Below are 14,695 nucleotides of genomic sequence, written 5' to 3' on the forward strand. Positions count from 1 at the left end.
TGCAGCTGTTTACTGCAGAGGCAGTTGCTGGACTAGCAACATTTTTTACTTAAATCTTAAAACAACAATCATTAATATTATGTCCACTAAGCTGTGAACACAACACTGACATATTATCACTTTATTAAGTTATGTTCTGAACATGTTAGTAAACTGTTGCATATTTATATATCTACCAAACACGGAGCTATATTAGTATTAATCTGAGTCTTGTTTCTGGCAACCTGGTGAACAGAAATGCAATATTCTCTCCTAGCTTTGTTTGGTCTACATTGTCTCTCAAGGGCTGGTGAGCAGCCACGTTCACCAGCTGGTTGCTAACTTAAGTCTGTCTGTCATTTGGTGCTGGGCAGGGAGCGCACAGTGGGTTTATGCTGAAAACAGCTGCTTTTTACAGCCATAAAGGACGCTATGAATGGTGAACAAAAACTTTAAGTTGTGGGTCATAAAGCTGAAACAGTGACCTGAAAGATGCTAAAACTTTGCTGAGGAACTGCAGAGTCACTTGATAATTGTTAACCAGTACTAGCATCTCTTTTCAAATTACAGCCATTTGAATGTTTGTAAATATAAAAATATTTATCAGCGCATTAAAAATGCTCAATAATTATTGATATCAAATGGGGTGCTCCCATAGCTCAGTTGGTAGAGCATTCGCCCCGTGTACTGAGGCTGTTGGTCCTCTGTAGCGGTCACTCGTTCGATTCCTGCCTGTGACCCATTTGCTGCATGTCATTCCCCCTCTCTCTACCCCCTTTCCTGTCAATCTTCAGCTGTCCCTGTCCAAAATAAAGGCAAAAGCCCAAAAACTAATCTTAAAAAAAAAAAATAATAATAATAATTATTAATATCAAATGAAATGAAACATTTTATTGTGATAATTTTTTCAGCTGTATCACCCATCCCTGGTCAGTGTAAAACATAGCACATAGCAATGATCATATATTTCAAATAATATCATAACCTATTTAAAAAGTCACATATAATAATAAGATGCTGGAAAGATCTTCCACATGTCTTGCAGCACACATCAGTGGGTGACTGATCAGGGCTATGTACCACGGGCTACCTTTGCATTAATCAATTAAAGACGGATGTTGCAATGTCATAGAAAATCAGATAACACCTGCAAGTGGTTTTGGAAAATGCTCAGTTTGTGCCTTTTATCTTGGAGTGCATGTAAGGAATAAGCCGTAGGACACAAGAAGCACTGGTCCGCCGCAGTAATGTTTTATGTTTCGTTTTCTCGGCAGCTGAAAATGTCTTTTAATATTAACTCCGAACTGATATCAATAATTGTAGCCACATAAGGCCACAACTCTGCCTCGATGTCGCTCTGAACATTGCGTCTCCGGCTGAAATTCCAAACAGATCCAACAGTCAGAACATAACAGTCCATTATAAAAAATTTGAACACGGTGAGTTGAAAATATTCTGTTTCTTTTGACCGACTATACACACTCAGTGCCATTCATAAACTTTGTTCAGGAAACTGCAATAAATAAAGAGATTATGTGTTATATGTTTGTACTACTTGGCTGTGGATGTAGTTTATATAATCTATGTAAACATTAATTTTAAAACTTCACACATGCAAGCCTGTCTGGGAAAAAAAGAGTAGCATCGGACAGAGAGCAGAACAGCAGAAAGTGCTTTGTTGCTCTTGTCTGGCTTCCTGGATGTTTCGGTTAAGATGGGGCAGTCCATTATTCCCACACTGCACGTACACACAGAATATTTGCTCTGTAAGATAAGAAACATTTCCTGGCTACTAGCCTACATATATTCAGTTAATTTGTAGATAATCAAGCAAAATCGGATCCAAAAGTACTCTCTCAAGTACTTCTTTGTTTTGCGACGCAGATGTGTTGCTATTCTTTTTAACCTGAGACATAGAGGGTTGAGTGAGGACAGCCTAGAACAAATGTACCATAACTCAGTGCTCTCTCTCTCTCACACACAGAAATCCTTCTCTGTTACAACTCTTTCCATGACTAACACAGAGGATTTCCATGGCCATTAAAACAGTCTGACACATTGCTTATGCCAGTTTTAAAGACAGAAAAAGGCGATGTACAGACAGAAGTAAAACATTTAAAAAAACCTAGGTTGGGTTTAAGACCCCGTGTCTTAAACCCAACCTAGGTTAAAACCTGTTCAGTATGAAATACTCACCCACTGTAGGCTGGAATGGTGGCTGTTCTGTCTTTCTGTCTATTGTTCACTTAAATTCATGTCAGCTACAGTGTACTCAAGATATGTTAAAAAGCAATCAATTCGCTTTTGATCAGCCAAATCACTCCATGTTCCAAAAAGGGGTGTAACAAAATATCAAAAATATTGAGTATTGCAATAATATATTTGGTGATCCTGTCAAAATGCTGTATCGTCCTATTTTGATGCATGCAAAGATTTGTGGCAGTGGTTAATTTTGTGTTGTGTTTAAACCCCCTATGGCTACATAGCAATGTTGTTATCTACCCCTCCTGTTCTGATTGCATAAAAAAGTGATTTTTTTTAACTCAAATATTATTCATATGGTGGTGTGTTCTTTACACAATGATAGTTTTCCTAAAATTAGATTAAAAAAATAGCAACATATCATCTTGCTTAATGAATCGTACTATCTCAATATATGGAATTGTAACCAAAGTTTTCTGCCAATGCACAGCCCAACTTCCAAACATAGAGATATGGCTAAATACACAGTTTCCATTAGTCATTTGCTCACAAGCCTGTGGTCAGAGCACTTGTGCGTCATCCAAAGTAGTCATTAAATTTAGTTTGATAACAGGCACTAACCATTCAGATGGATCACAATTGTGGCTTAATCTGTATCTGAGTTGGTCTGAAAAGAATATAACAATCACAAAACTGAATAGATCAGTACCACAAAGGTTGTACACTGTAATGCAGAAATATGATACTGTGAAAAGCAAGAGTAGCAGGAAAAAGTGACATCCAACCAGTGGTGGAAAGTTACTGCATATATTTACTAAAGTAGTGCACTTAAGTACTTTGAGGCATTTGTATTTTGGTTTTATGCAACTTTATACTTCAACTCCACTACATCTCAAAGAGAAACTTTTTACTACACTACATTTGTCTGACCACACCTTTAGTTGCTAGTTACTTTACAGGTGAAGTTTTTTCCACACCCTTCCTCTCCAGTGAAAACCAGGCATCTCCAGCTTTGGTCATTTTTAATTTTTCTAATAAACTGAAGGGTTTATGGGTTAGAAATATTCTCCTTCATCTTTAGATAAATAAACACCTTAAAAACCCTCTTGGAGTAGCTGCAAAACATACTGACACAAAGCTGAAAACAGGGTTGACACTATGAAGATATGTGGTTCTGACAGGACAGCAATGCTGCAAACATATAATGACCTTATGAGTAGAATATAATACATTTCTGTAGATTAATCTAACAAACAGCATATAAAGCAGTGTTCTCATGAACCTGGATTTTCTATTTTCAATAAAATACTTTGAAAAGTATCAATATTTGATTCCAATTTTCGATTCATCAGGAAAATACTGATGCAGCATTGAGAGCATAAAACTGCACATATGTACTAGAAAATAAATATAACAAGTCTATAACACGACAACAGATATTGTGAATAAGATGAGTGATAAAAAGAAGGTGAGAGAGAGAAAAGTGCAGCTGGTACCAGAGTATTGATACTGTGGGGAAAAAAAGAGTACTGAAAGTATTACAAATATTAACTATTTATTTATTTATCAATATTTTTGAAAACATTTATATTAACTAATTAAAATGACTGAGCTCAACCTTAAACATCTTCAGTAATAAAAAGCAACATTCACATTTATGCAGCAGATCAAAAACATAAGATAAAATAGTGAAACACTGACAGAGAATATTTTACTGCACAGTGAGTGCTTTTCATATTTTAAGGAGATTTTTAGATTTTGCTAATAAAACTTAAATACTTTTACTGTGAATGCAGGACGTGAAAGGGAGTATTTCCACAGCATTGTATTATGAAGTGAAGGACTTCAGTCAAAATAAAAACATGGTTTAAAAAAAACACACAAAAAACATCTCATTGCACCACAAGTTCCTTTTCATTTGTAAAAAGCTCACGTACACGTGTCAGTGCAGTTTGTCAGCACACTGTTGACCTATATTGTGTTTCACTTTGTGATCTTTCTTCTATACAACAGAGACACATAAAGTTGTTGATTTGCAGCCTTTTGATAACTGGCAACAGCTGCAGCATCAACACTGTAAACTAAAGGCCAATATACAGAAAAGTTCCCTCTTATCCAAGTAAAACAATGAATTACAAGCAGTGAGGTTGAGCTACTGCAGCTCAGTGTCACTGAGTGAGAGACCAGTGGTTACTCCTGCAAAAAGGACAGAAGCAAGACCAATATTTTCTTATAGCCAACATGTTTTTTCCTACTTTGACAAACATAACTAATGTCTTGTCAAATTCATCAACATTTTCGAAGCTACTACCTACAACAACTTCCTCTATGTAAATAACAGAAACAGACTAAAACAAAAAGAAAGTAGGTTAGGTTTAAGTAGGAAGTTTGCATTCATATAGTCTTACGGTTGTGTGATCACTAGCACTAGCAATTATGCAAAATAATGTAGTATTTTGTTAATCCTTGTATAGTAAGCCACTTTTACTTATGCAGGGAGATCATGGAGTTGGATCATCTGGAAAAATGTTCTAGTTTTTGCTAGGAGTGCGCCTTACTTCTTTGCTTTTATTTATTAAAAAAAAATATATATATATGTTATTGATAAACACACAGGTCAGACTATAACCTGTGGCTTCCAACATACACATGCTTCTCCTATTGTGGGCCCAGTTTGCTATATAACACTGGCAGTGTACCAGACCAAGGAACAAAAAGGAGGAAGTAGACGAGCAAAGCAGAAGCAGTGGTTGAGTCACATCAGTGATGTCATTCATGTGAGATGCCTGAGCAGCTACTAAATCTGCAGTCTCACAGACACACTTACAGCCAGATCCTGCTCAATCTTGCACTGGCATGAGGTGTGCTCACTCCTGCTCTTTTATCAAAACAATACCTGCCTTCGAGCGGCACACTGTGTGCTCTGTTCTAGCTTAACTGAAAGCTGCTCTGGATAAGTGCGTCAGCTAAAAGGCCCTGAATGTAATGAATTGATTTGACCCTTGACAACAGCAGTGCAGTGGTGTAAAGTGGCAAAGTACATACACAAACACAAATCTACAAATCAGAGGGAAAGATCATATTTTTTTTACTTCACTACATTTGCCTGGCAGCTGTATTTATTGTTACTTTGCAGATTAGGATTTTACATCAAAAACATATAATCATTTTTAAAATACATTATGCATTCCTAGAGATTAAGCAACTTGAACAGTGAAATAAGTTGTAAAGATTATCTCCACCTCAACCAGCAACTGTAAAATGCTTCTTACGTGTTAATGGATTGGTAATGATAATCTGCACAAAATCTGTTTTCAGTGAAAATGACTAATCAGACCTCTACTCAGGTTTACATTGCATGAGCTATGGTTGGAAATATGGTCATTTTGTGGGCTTGCCAATCTCATTTTGACTAGGGCCGCACAATCAATCAGAACATTACTGGAATCAGAATATGGTTTAGTGCAATATCCACATCACAGAAGGTGCTTTTTTTTAACAAAAGAAGAATGCGTGACAAAACAGCATTACAATGAAGTACTGTAGTGCTGCAGAGATTCCCTGACCTGGTTCTGTGGGTGTAAGAGCTGATGTCTGTTTGGTACAGACTGCAACACGTCACATCAACATGACATGTTTTTTTTCAGTGAAAATGAAAACTGTGAAGCAAATATGATCATTCCCACTAACTGTGAATCATGTCCCAATAGCAATACCAGTCAAAATGACAGCAATATTTTTTTACTATATCATGCAGTCCTAATTTCGATATCATAGCAGAAAAGGCACAGGTGTAATGAAAGACACTGACGATGGCTCAATTCAGCCTCTGTTCACTCACACAGGTGTTTCCAGTTATTCTGGCTAATTAGATCTCTGCTCAGGTTGATGGTGGGTTGGAGCTTTTACGGGAATTCATCAGGTCACAAATGTCATCTGCCAATAAGAATGATAAAGGTGGGATTTATCCCTCCCTAACAGGTATAACAAAGTTACTGTAACAAGAGGCTCAGGAAGATGTCAATCAACTACAGTCTACACTCCCACAGTCCTGAGCACGGGTCTAATCTGCCAGGTTAACTGAAAACACCTGTGTAGTTGTACAGAGGCTTTATGTGTCCCAGATAAGCAATTAAAGTGAGCCAGCAGCCACAATACCAGAACCTGCAGTGACGCAGTCATCATTAATATTACTGAACACACCTGTGCTTTTCCTGCTCCAATCAAGCAGTGTCTTTGAAATTCTTCATTTTCAAATAAACTGATTTATTAATTAAATTAACTTGCTGCAAAGATTGACAGATAAATCAGATATCTGACTGCATTTAATAACTAAAACTACATTGTAGTTGCAAATGCTTTAGTAACTTTAGAAGCTTTTATACAACATTAATTATAGTTGAAATGTAGAAATGTCGGAATGATTTATAAACATAAACTGCTCCTGCTAGGGATGAATAGCATATTTAGGCTCTTTCAGTAAGAACGCGCATTTATAGGATCAGAATTATCTTCATATCTGCACAACTTTTGCTCCTCTTCAGCTAATAGCTGTCTTTCCCTGTGCAGCTGCACTTCGCACAAAGGGCATCGCACAAAAAATTGGCCTTCTCTGTTACAAACTGACTCATTTATCACATTATACAAAACTGTCATATTTGTCTCTTTCCTTGGAAAAACAATGAAAGAATTAGAAATTGGTCAGAGGGCTACTTGGCACCCCATCTGGGGCCAGATTTGGCCTGCAGGCAACAAGTTACGTATCACTGCTTTAGAGGGCCATTCTGCTCAGTAGTACATTCCTGGGTGACATACCAAACAGTATTAACTTAACATATTTTGTGTGCTATACATAACCTCCACCAAGGAGGTAACCTAATGCTTTGGGTCCTGGTGGTTTGTTTGTGTTTTAGTTAGAAAGATATCTTAAAACCTCATTGACAGGATGACAGGATTCCTTTTCTTTTGTATATGATTGTTCTATTTCAGTCACTTTATTTATTGAAAGAAAGCCGGCACATGTATCTCACAATTGTCCGCCACTGCAAGTGCAATTTTACAAATGAACTATTCCCATTATTAAAACAACTAATTTAATGGATGGGGCAGCCTTACACAAGTATGCACTCTCTGAATGTTTTCTAGGATTTACCTGGTATTTAAAAGCCATTTTGTTCCAAAAGACATTAGTGTCATGGTATGCTGCTGAACTGAAAAACCTGTTGTATAATGAGTGGCCAGGGGGACAAAATAAAACATTAAACCAAGAATTCCTTCTTATCCTGATGGCTATGTAGCCGGATTGGTTTGTTAGCAAGTGACTAACACTCTGCTCCATTTTGCTGTCTGGATTAAGTTATGAGCCACTGTGTGTACATTAAAGATAGATTCAATCTAGATTCAATAGATATCTAAGGATCTAATATCAACAAAATGGAAAACAAGTAAAAGAATAAGACACACAGAAAAAGAAAAAAAGGAAGCTTGTACAACACTTCAGGTGTGCTCAGTTCCAACATGAATCTGAATCACAGATATATCACCTCAGAGCATTTTTGCAGTTTATGACACAAATAAGCAATAAACATGTTCAATGAATGACAGCACAGACATGTGCATGACAACATGTATCAACTACATGTATGTGAAGTGTGCATGTGTGAGTTTGTGTGTCATTTAATGTTTTAATCTACCAAGAGCTATTCCAGGGTCTCTTAGTTTCATGAAATGCAGTTAAACAACTCAGGGAATTTTAGCAGCTTCTAGGAGATACTTTAAATGATAAAGTATCTGAGTGCACTATGCTGCTTTCACAAACTGTCCATGTTTAAAACATAAGGCCCTCACTCCCAAAGGAAGACATGTCTGCATACATAAAGACACAGTCTGATTTATAGTTCTACTGGCAACTTTGGATACAAACATAAACATCAAGATAATGTACCCATACTTAACTGGGACTGCTGATTAATATTTTAGTATAATCTGAATGAGGATGTTGACTAGGTTTACAGAAAACAGAATGACTGCACTTCCATCCCCCGAAAAAAATCAAACATTTAAATGGTAGTCTGAGTAAAACCTGAGACTGATTTAATTCTCCAGTAACCCTATAAAAACTATCAAAATAAATGCATAAAGGCACATGCTACATTGCATATTATTCTAGAATAATTAAGGTCAAAATGTATTATTTTGTCATGTTTTGACACATTGGAAGCAGTGAAGCTGAACTATAAAGTTCAATATTTTGGTGATTTAAGGCCCTCTGTGAACAGAAAAACATAAGACATAATGGAGACATTAAGGGCACTGATAGCAGGAGAGAGACACAGACATAAGCTGGGATCAACCACAATGAAAAACTAGGCAGAAATACAGATTAGTTTTCCTTGACTTCTTAGTTGACAGGCTTGGCTGGTTACCTGCTGTGGTTTGGAATTAACAGGTGATTAACACTCCATCTACTCTAGTTTCAATTCCCTTACTTCATGCTCTGCAACAAAAAAGTGCAGGTGCATCATAACAGGCAGTGGAGCTCTGTGATGTCCTTTCATTAGATTACATGGAGCTTGAAATGAGTTCCTTTGCATTGGACCTGGGGCTTCACAAAATCATAAAAAAGTAATACTGCCATTACTGGGAACCTTGCGATTTGATTACAATTCCTAGGACTATGATTTGATGATAAAACAATCCTCGACACATCTTGATGCATCAAAATCTTAGGTTCTGAAGACAAGGAGTGCCGTCTGAATTGTTTATCTGCAGCTGCTCACGTTCAGTCATCCTCATGATAACTCAAGAAGTAGCCTAGTCTAGAAGTAAACATGATGCACATGTTATATTTAGGGGAACCTTTGTGTCTGATTTGATTCAGGATCTAGGATCTCTTTTGACTGAATGAATAGAAAAGGGGGCACAATTTTCAGTCTACTGCTCCAGTTTCCTGAAATAAAAAAAAATAAAATAAAAAAATGCATAATTAATGAAGTAATCAGTTTGAAGGAATCCTTCACTATCCTACCTCTATGACAATAACAAAATGAGAGGGAGATGGAGCGTTTCGCTGTTTGTTGTTATTAACGTTGTCCCAAGCAGTAGAGGGTCTTTGTCCCACAGACTCAGACACACTTTATAATCTCCAACCACTTGACTATCCTCTCCTACTATCTGTTTAGCCCGTGCTTCATTTACTCACTGTTTCTACTCTCCTCTCTCAACATCATCACCATCCTATCAACATGTTTCTCACACTTTAGCTTCTAGTGTTTACTTGTTTTAAATCGTCCTGGTTTGACAGTACAGTCTGCTATCTGTCTACTAACAACAGACCTCTCTCTGTTTTGCTTACACCCCCCTCCCTCTTTCTTCTGCTTTCACTGCATGATTCTCTCAAACACCTGAACCAATAAATACATTTAATCCTTGCATGTGCCTCTCCCATCACTCTCCTCTCTTTTGGATGGTGGAGGAGGATTTGTTTTCTTAATTATCCTGCTCTTCTAGCCTTTTCTCATATCAGCCCACGTTTTCCAGGTTCACTCCCTCTGCTTTGTTAGGCTGATAATGGCTCCTTGACTGTTTAGCATGGTGATGTTACGGTCTATTTTCTTATTCAGTCACTCCCTTCCCAAATGTATTTTCAGTTGAAACCCATCTGTATGAACAGATTCCACACAAGTGATTTAGTCTGATGTGCCTGTCCTCTTACAGTATTAGGCTATGGCCAATGAGCCACTTTTCAATGTTCAAATTAAATGACAACTAGAATTACTACCTTGCAGGTGTATGACTCTGCCAACCAGTCAAGTTGCAGTTTACATCAGTGTTTGTTGAGACATGTATAATATATGAAGGCTTTGAGGGAATTTAATGAAAGTTATTTTTTGACAAAATAAAGTTATCACTATATTGACATGGACTATTCTAGTGAATGCAGAGGAGAGAGCTGAACATTATTATGTCATTATTAAGTTTGGATATAAAATGTCATCACTTCCTCATTTTACTCTATTAGACATATGAGTAAAATTTCGTCATAATTAGCGTATGAGTTTATTTTAGATATCAACTGATATGCCATTTTTGGCATATGTGGATATGTGGATTGTGTACTGATTTTGCACCGTTATGACTATGCAAAGGTAGTCAGAAGACTGTTTTCTGAATAAGTATTTTTATTAAATAATATTATATCGCTTATTTAACATGATTTACATTGACAACCAATTGTAGAAATGAACAGAGAGAAAATCAGGAATTAACAAAAAATACAATAGCTAAAGAAAAATCAGTACCTATCAGTCAACTGATGAATAATACACTGTCGATTATTGCCATCTTAGGGGCAGGTTGTAAAACAAGAAGCATAGCTTCTCAGTATTTATACCTGCTCCTCTAGTCCTCCATGTTTCCCATTGTGCTAAATCTAAATTACCCCAATACATCATTACAATCATTTTCTGTATTATGATTTGTTTAAAAAAATCTGATTTGCAAACATATATGCTATATGATATATATATATCAGGCCAATACACTTACATACTTATAGATCGGCCAATCGATATATTGGTTGATGTCTAAGTAATTGATAATGAAAATTGTTTGTTACAGCCTTAAAGGAATATGTACTGTTTATATCTATTTTTGTGATCATGCAGGACAGAAAAACAATAAACTGCTTTTTCAGAATAGATGACTCTAGTCACTCACAGCATGCTGTGGATCTCTCAAACCCTGATGAGTACAAACAGACACATTTCTTTGCATGTCATCCCCACAAGTCATCCAGTCTGGGATTTCTTATTCCAATACTTCTCCTTTTTTAGACCCCTTCCTACAACTTTTTTCCTTTTTTAGACTGTTTGTACAAGGCTGAAACATCTGATTTGGAGTTGTGGAGAGAAGGATTGACGGGCAGTAGAGAAAGACTGTTTGCTCCTCAGAGTCCAGTAGCGTTAGCTATAGAAACACAGCACACAGTATGTTGTTCAGTGAAACGTTTACATGAGGCTGATCTCAGACAGGAAGGCAGTTGGACACAGCCTCCGGCTGAGACCCACAGACTAGGCCTCTCACAGGGAAACAACACTGAACAACCATGGTGTTTCTCACCAAGCCAGAATTAAATAGAACTACTGTAGTACTGACCTCGAAAAAGAAGGAAGTTACACAAGTACCGCCAGTAAAAGAGAAGTTGCAATTCAGTGTAATAAACAAAATAAACTTTTCTGTTTGTCAAAGATAGCAAGAAGGCCAAAGGTGAGGACAGTATAGCCAGTTACCAGGACTGTTAGGGACAAAATTACTGGTGAAATTGCTTAAGGACTGCAGTAAAAACAGACATACAAATGTTTACATATACATATATACATGTCAAGTCAAAGTCATAGAAAAATTTCGCACAATATAAGGCATCCTCTGGCTTTACACTTGGCTCCATTCTAAAGCATCTAATTTCCCTCTTACAAGACTGAGGGACTCAAGTGCAGCCAGTGCAACTGACATCAAGGGTGGGAATCACGAAAGGCCCCTTCAGTTGATATCACTGCAATTTTAACTATGCATTTTAAATATTAATCATTTGTATAATAAAAGATCATAACTTGTATCAACATAACATTGCCATGTAAAATACAGCAGTATTATGCTGAATCAAGTTTCCACCCACGCTTAGTAAGCTGAAATGACAAAAGATTTATCTTACAACAATGAAAGATAAAATTCAGTAATTCCTTTTCTCTATAAAAACATAAAGAAGAACTATCAAAAGTATCTAGTTTTAACCATAAACATGAATTTGTGTAAACGAATAAATGAGTAAAACGAGGACAAATGCTATACCTAGAAAATTACTCTCAGACTTTAAACAAAATACTTGTAGAAACACTGAAGGTCAAATTTGCCACAGCAGCCTGAATGGATATTTCATTTTGGCCTGACTGGAGATGCAGGGAGGCAAAAATGAGAAGTTACAGAGGAATGTCCCTGAAAATTCAGTGACACACCAGCTAGCCAAGACAATCAGCAACAACAATGAGAAGACTGCAAAAAGTCCCATTTCTACACTTCCCATGGTCATGCGTCTGGGTCTTGTGCCTTATGAAGCATAGCCAAAGCTCATAGACGTTCAAAGTTCAGGAGCCATACAGCAGAGGAGAAGCATCACTAACAGAAAGCACAAAAGAGGAAAAGGAACATTTTTGAAGGGTGGGGGACAGTCCTGAGTGACTGAAATGGTTAGCCACAAGGGAGTCCAACACACTGACGTCACTGTTGGGATTAAGGAGGCACTTCAGAGCACAAAGACAAGTGAGGCAGAGATGATGAACTCATTCAAATGTGATAACAAGGACACAATGTAGGGGCTTGTAGTCAATGTGCTGTGCTGAGTCAGAGTGAACTATTGGCTTAGAATAAAGTAGGTCAGGAAGGTTCACAGATAACTCCAATGTTCTCACTTCAGGAGATTGAAAGGATCTGTTTAAGACTGACAGGATGACAGATAAAGCAATCAAATGAACAAAGTGAAAGACAGACTGTTAGACAGACAAAAAGCAGACTCACAACTGACGGGGACAGACTGTCAGTTATATACAGGCAAGAAGGTGCCTCCGGTTTACAGGCTTGTTTTTACTACAGTGCAAAGAGTGTGTCACATGAACAGGGAGGGAAAAGCATGTGAGACAAAGGGATTACAAGAAGAGGGAATGGCAAAAAAAGGAAAAGGGGTATGCAAAATCCAAGCACTACCTGGTCTCTCAATTTAGGTGATCATTAACTCCAAACACTTTTGAAAATATGTTTTTGTCTAAATCAAAATGCTGCATGGGTTGCTTTCCAAGCTGAGACAGATGGCAGTCATTTTATCTGACAAAGTTATATTGGCCATAATAGATGCTGACTCTTTAAAGGAGCCATTCTGAAGATTTTTTCTCAGGCAACATCTTTCATTTAAGCAAAGTAAATATTATTCTTTAGCACCCCCACCGCCAACATAGTTTTCATGACAAGTCTATAAATTTCAAGATAGTATGTTGAAAGGCTGCCTACACTTATCACTAACTATATCACAATCACTTAACCAAAAAGCAACTGCAAAAAGGGCCACTGTTGATAATAAGTCTCACTTTAGAACAAGGCTTTAAGGTGGCATGTGTGTGAAACTAGCCATGAGACAGAGGGACTGCTGAAGTGATACACCAAGAAAGACTATGTGACTAACACAGACACTTACAAAACGACTTGCCTCCTGTTCCAGGAGTGAAGTCCTGGCGTAAGCACAATGGCTCTGGAGGTGATATCGCCATGACTCACACACACGCCTGCTCACTCACATAAACCTACATTTGGCTCATGTTTACAACAGCTAAGCAGACTGGATTTTCATGTGCCCAGGTTTATAAAGGGTCTGACAGTCAGTAAGCCATAGTTTAACAGAATCAGCAGCTTTAACACCATGAAGTCAAGGAAAAAACATTTAATAACTGGAATGATTAAAAACCACGTTGAGCAACACAGTGAGCAACGAGGAAAAGGAGAGATCCTCCGCAGTATGATGCACTGTGCAGGTTTCTCTGATACAAATGAGACTGTTAGAACTTTTTCCATTTTCAATGAATCAGCAGATTATTTTCTCAATTAAGCAATTCATCATTTTGTTAGAAAATGGGTCAACTTAATGTTATGGCAGACTAGGGTCAGTAAAGATTTAGAAATGGTTCAATTAGGAATGTACAATAAATGTCGGGGCTCATAATAGGAATTTCTATTATTTACTGTTCTGATAATTAAATTATAGCTGACAAATATTGGCTATAATAATACTTAATTTGACAGACTATATCAAAGCATTTAATTTGATTTTTTTAGGCAAAGTGCTCTTTGAACCCCAGGCATGTTTGTTAAGTTCTTTGATGAATTTTGCAAAAAAAAAAAAAGAACATCTGAAGAGACAGAACTGTTCTTAGTTTTGCAGTAGTAGTGATGTCAGGTAGATTTGTTTTTTTCAGACCTATGGAATAATGAAGAATCAATCTTTGCTCACTACATCTTAATCTTTCATGTCCTCAAACTACAATTTATATGAACTTGAAATGACCAGTTATTGTATTGCCCATGAGAAGCAGGAAATTTCAGTTATCGTCTTAAAAAATACAGATCTTGCATCCCTAGTTCCAATACTATTCTGTCCTTCTGATTCCTGTAATTTAACAACTATATACTTCTAACCCTGTATGGATATTATATGATCCCTATCATTGTTTCATGGTCTGACTCAGGTTTATACAGGATGCTGCGGGAATGTAGCAAAATCCCACTTCAGGGGTGATAAATGACAGTTAATACATCAACTTGCATATTTACTGATACACGATCCAGCATTTTAGACAATATCAGAGGCGTTTCCGGAACAACTCTACAAATAAATTATGTTTGGGGAAACTGTAAACAGTTTTTTTTTTTGCCACGTGTCTGATTACAGATTAGTTTTCTGTCAACTAACTAA

At 37.0% G+C, this 14,695-nt stretch overlaps 1 protein-coding gene across 2 annotated transcripts in view; it reads right to left on the reverse strand.

Moving 5' to 3' along the window:
* Nucleotides 1-14,695, reverse strand: part of tbc1d1 (TBC1 (tre-2/USP6, BUB2, cdc16) domain family, member 1) — a 62,535-nt gene that overhangs the window by 39,041 nt on the left and 8,799 nt on the right. The gene's annotated exons all lie outside the window — the stretch shown is intronic.

Source organism: Lutjanus erythropterus, chromosome 3 (genome assembly GCF_056507025.1).
Source record: "Lutjanus erythropterus isolate fLutEry1 chromosome 3, fLutEry1.hap2, whole genome shotgun sequence".
Classification (NCBI taxonomy): domain Eukaryota; kingdom Metazoa; phylum Chordata; class Actinopteri; order Lutjaniformes; family Lutjanidae; genus Lutjanus; species Lutjanus erythropterus.